Source organism: Primulina huaijiensis, chromosome 3 (assembly GCF_012295235.1).
Source record: "Primulina huaijiensis isolate GDHJ02 chromosome 3, ASM1229523v2, whole genome shotgun sequence".
NCBI lineage: Eukaryota > Viridiplantae > Streptophyta > Magnoliopsida > Lamiales > Gesneriaceae > Primulina > Primulina huaijiensis.
The window spans coordinates 15955103-15960460 of NC_133308.1; the positions used below are offsets into that span (position 1 = coordinate 15955103).

General features: G+C 28.6%; 1 non-coding gene across 1 annotated transcript; it reads right to left on the reverse strand.

Annotated features, from left to right (window-relative positions):
* Positions 1 to 1132: 1132 nt before the first annotated feature.
* Positions 1133 to 1241, reverse strand: LOC140974666 (small nucleolar RNA R71). Its single transcript, XR_012174824.1, has one exon. It is a non-coding gene; the product is annotated as a small nucleolar RNA R71 (small nucleolar RNA).
* Positions 1242 to 5358: the final 4117 nt, after the last annotated feature.

Below are 5358 nucleotides of genomic sequence, written 5' to 3' on the forward strand. Positions count from 1 at the left end.
TTTATATTTGTTAATTATGTTTTATTTATAACTATTGTGTTGTTTTCTGTATGAGTATTTGGAGTCGAAAAAAAGTTATAGACTTATTCAAGTATCTGAAAATAATTTAAATATGGATGATAATTCAAATAATCAATATAATGATAATAATAATAATAACAATAATAATAATAATAATAATAATCAAAAACATGATTAATTAAGAACACTTAGGCACCATATGAACTAGGGGTATCAAAATGCAACACGACCCGTCAACCCGACACGACCCGTCAACCCAACACGAAAAAAATCAGGTTCGGGTTGGAGTTTTTCGGGTTCGGGTTAGTTCTGGGTTAGACGGGTTTCGGGTTGGGTCGGGTTGGGTCGCGGGTTGACCCGAAATTTTTTTTTTTGAAAATATTATCTATATTTTTATATATTGTATATTTGAACAAAATTTATTGTATATTTGTATGTTAAATTTTCATCATTTAATATTTATTTTGTATATTTTTTATTTTTTTAACAATTGTTTATTTGATTTAGTAAATATATTTTTAATTTTCTACAATTAAACTTTCAAATTTAAATCGAAAATTTTGTTATTATGTGTTTAAATTAAAATATTATTATAATTTTTTATTTTTTAGAATTTTTTTCATTAATTATTTTTAAAAAATAAATAAAATAAATAAATTTCGGGTTAGGCGGGTTAGACGGGTTGATTCGTGTTAGACGGGTTCGTGTTTGGGTTGAAAAAATTTAAAAAAAAATTCGCGGGTTGACCCGAAACCCGACCCGATTGACACCCCTAATATGAACCCTATTAGAACTAGTGCCCCATCTTGTTTAGTCTTTCCTCCTGATGCATCTAATTTCAACTTTAAACCTCAAATTATTTAACTTTTACCAAATTTTCATGGCTTAGATTCTGAAAATCCTTATTTACATCCAAGAGAATTTGAGGAAGTTTGTAACACTTATAATGATCAAAATTGTAGCATGGATATATTTCGATTAAAGCTTTTTCCTTTTTCTTTAAAAGATAAAGCTAAAACATGGCTACAAAATTTGAGATCGAGTTAAATAAGGTCATGGGAAGAAATGCAACAACAATTTCTTAAAAAGTTTTTCCCTTCCCATAGAACAAAATCTTTTAAAAGACAAATTACTATTTTTTCTCAAAAACAAGGAGAAACATTTTATCAATGTTGGGATAGATATAAAGAATTACTTAATACATGCCCACATCATGGTTTTGAAACATGGAGAATAATTTCTCACTTTTATGAAGGTCTAATACCTAAAGATAGGCAAATGATAGAATTCATGTGTATTGAAACTTTTGAAGATAAAAACCCAAATGAAGCTATGGAATATTTGGATTCATTAGCAGAAAATGTTCAAAATTGGGATAATATAAGTACAATAGAACCACCAACAACTAAAATCAATAATTCAACAAATGGGGGTGGTATCTATAATCTTAAAGATGATATAGATATTCAAGCTAAACTTGCATCTTTAGCAAGAAAAATTGAGTCATTATGTTAGACTTAATTTTGTTGTGGAGATGCTAGTACAAAACCAGTAGATGTAAATAAGCAGAAAACCAGAAGCACTTGTATCGCGCTAAAACTAGTAGCAGCACTTATCAAGTACTGCTTAATCTAATTAACAAATTACTTCTTAGCTAAAACCTGAACTAGAATAAATACAAACCCGAAATAGACACTAGCAGATTGTTGCGTATCTCAAGTCTTTAAATATTACCGTTAATCTATTAACGTGATACTAGCATTTATTGCTTCATTTAATGACATTAAATGTTGTACGGGAACATTTAAGACGGCTTACCATTTTTGGTATGAACTGAGACTGATTGCTTTAATGTATTCTGCAGGGTCCATTTTCAGCAATAAAGCTGAATCACTGAAAAGTCAAAAGAGCTGTTCAGATTTTAACGTTGGTTTAAGCCTATATGTGAAGACGGAGCACTTTTCAAGAAACAAGCAGTGAATGAATCTCAATCAAAGAATATCATTCGAGCATCGCTAGAACTCTCAGTTATCTCAAAAGCTCAACACTGAAAAAGCAGCACACGCTTCATTGCATACACTTGATCATTTGAGATCATTTTGTGCTAGCTATTTTCTTTATCTCTTCTTAAGCTATTCACTTCATTAATAGAAGAATTTGTAACTGGAAAAGAGTTCTTTCCAGAACTTAAGATCTTTCAAGTAGTTGAGTTGTAAAACTAAGAGTTTCAGTAGGCAAAGGGTAAGTCCTGTTGAAGTGGGTGTATACAATTGTTGTACTGTATTCACCAAAGTCTTTTAGTGATACCTTCTGGAAACAAAAGAAGGGGAGACGTAGAAGATTCATCTTCGAACTTCCAAAAACAAACCTTGTGCCATCTATTGCTTTTCTGTTTCACTATTTTTCACCCACTAACCAACAGATTGTTTCCGCACATTATCTTGTGATCTGCTGGTCTTTAAACTTGAACAAGAATCTGCTAGTATTTCTAACATGACTCTAGCACATCATTCTAAAAAATCGATTAAGTTTGCCGTTGAGTTTATTCAACCCCCCCTTCTAAACTCAATCTGATCCTCAACACATTAGAAATGAAAAAGATTGGTCAATTAAAAAGTATTCAAGAAATTGTTTGTCATATATATCAACATGATCATTCAACAAAAGATTGTCCAACATTACCCTCATTTAAAGAATGTCTCCATGAACAAGCAAATTATGTTAACAATTATAAAAAACCAAGATTAGATCCTTTTTCACCATCATATAATCCTGGATGGAAAAATCATCCTAATTTTAGTTGGAGGAATGATAATAATGCACAACCCTGACAAAATATTTTCAAAATAACCAAAATCATCAAGGTTATATTTCATATGTTACACAACAAAGAAAAAACTTTGAAGATGTAATTCATGCATTTATCCAAAAGTAAAAGTCTATCAATATTCAAAACAGTCAATCTATGAGTGATTTGAAAGAAACTCTTGCAAAATTTGCATCTGCACTTAATATTCATGAAAAAAGAAAATTTCCATCTCAACCTCAACCTAATCCTAAAAATCAAAATCAAGAATTAAAAAATGAAAAAATTGATCAAATAAAATCTATTATTACCCTTAGAAGTGGTAAAATAGTTAATGATCAATATAGTCATGAAAACAAGGATTATTTAAAATCAAAGAGTAAGGATGATAATCCTGATACTTTTGAGAATGATGATAGCTTAAATTCTAAAAATAATATGTTGAATGATAAATCATCTGAAATTGTAAATGAATCAAATAAACCTCCATCATTTCCTCATGCATTAACAAATCATAAAAAAAAAAAAATTATTCTGATATCTATGAAGTTTTTAAACAAGTAAAGATAAATATTCATTATTAGATGCTATTAAACAAGTACCTTCATATGCAAACTTTTTAAAAGACTTATGTACTGTGAAGAGAAAATTGCATTTGAAGAAGAAAGCATTCTAGGCTGAACAAGTAAGTTCTATTCTTCAAAATAATTCTAGTTTTAAATATAAAGATCCTGGTTGTCCAACAATTTCATGTATTATTGGAGAAAATTAAATTAAAAAAGCTTTGTTAGATTTGGGAGCAAGTGTGAATTTACTTCCTTTTTCAGTTTATGAAAAACTTAATTTAGGAGAATTAAAACTAACTTCTGTTACTCTCTTACTTGCGGATAGGTCAATCAAAATACCTAGAGGTATTGTAGAAGATGAGTTGGTTCAAGTTGATAAATTTATATATCATGTAGATTTTATTGTTTTGGATACGCAACCAATAGAAGTACATAATGAAATTCCAGTAATTGGGACGACCATTTCTAGCAACTTCAAATGCTTTAATTAATTGTCGAAATGGAATAATGAAATTGTCTTTTGGAAATATGACTCTAGAACTTAATGTGTTCAATTTATGTAAACAACCAAGTATTAATGAAAATGAATATGATAATGAAATTGAAACAATTGTAGAAGAAAATATACACGAAGAAAACTTAAATCAACAATCTGAAGTTTTTTCAATAGAAAGTTTTGAGTCTGAAAATAATTTTAAAGAAGGTGATAATACAAAACTTGTATTAAAATTTTTACCATTAGAATTGAAATATGTATTTCTTGGTGAAAATAAAACATTTTCTGTTGTAATTTCTTCCACTTTTTTACCAAATCAAGAAGAAGATTTAATTAAATTACTTAAAAATATAAAAATGCAATTGGATGGACTTTGAAAGATATAAAAGATATGAATCCTTTAATTTGTACATATTAAATTCACTTGGAAGAAAATGCTAAAACATATCAACAACCACAAAGAAGGTTAAATCCACATATGAAAGAAGTTGTTAAGAATGAAGTATTAAAACTATTAGACGCTGGAATTATCTATCCAATCTTAGATAGTAAATGGGTAAGTCCAACACAATTAGTACCTAAAAAGTCAGGCATTACTGTTATAAAAAATGAAAACGAGAGTTATTACAAGCTAGAATTTCATCTAGTTGGTGTATGTGTATTGATTTTAGAAAATTAAATGATGCAACTAGAAAAGATCATTTCCCACTACCATTTTTAGATCAAATTCTAGAAAAAGTAGCAAGTAATTCTTATTATTGTTTTCTTGATGATTATTCGGGGTATTATTAAATACCTATATCATTAGAAGATAAAAAAAAAACTACTTTTACTTGTCCGTTTGGAACTTTTGCATTTAAAAGAATGCCATTTGGTTTACGTAATGCTCCGGCTACTTTTCAAAGATGCATGTTAAATATTTTCAGTGATATGATTGAAGAATTTGTAGAAGTTTTTATGAATGATATAACTGTTTTTGGAAACTCATTTGAAAATTGTCTTTAAAACCTAGAAGAAGTATTAAAAAGATATGAAGAAAAAATTCTTGTTTTAAATTAGAAAAAATGTCATTATATGGTTAAATCTGGGATTGTGTTAGGTCATGTGACATCAGAAAAAAGAATTGAAGTTGATAAAGTCAAAGTTGATGTTATTGCTAATTTAACATCACCAAAAACGGTAAAAAAGGTTCGATCATTCTTGGGTCATGCAGGATTTTATAGAAGGTTTATAAAAAATTTCAGCATAATATCTAAACCAATTTCAAATCTTTTAATAAAAGATACACAATTTGAATGGACTCAGAAATGTGAAAATGCTTTTAAAAAAATAATTAATCTTTTAATTACATCACCTATTTTACAACCTCCAGCTTGGTCTTTACCATTTGAATTAATGTGTGATGCAAGTGATTATGCTATATGAGCTGTGTTAGGACAAAGAAAAGAAGGAAAATCGTATGCAATCTA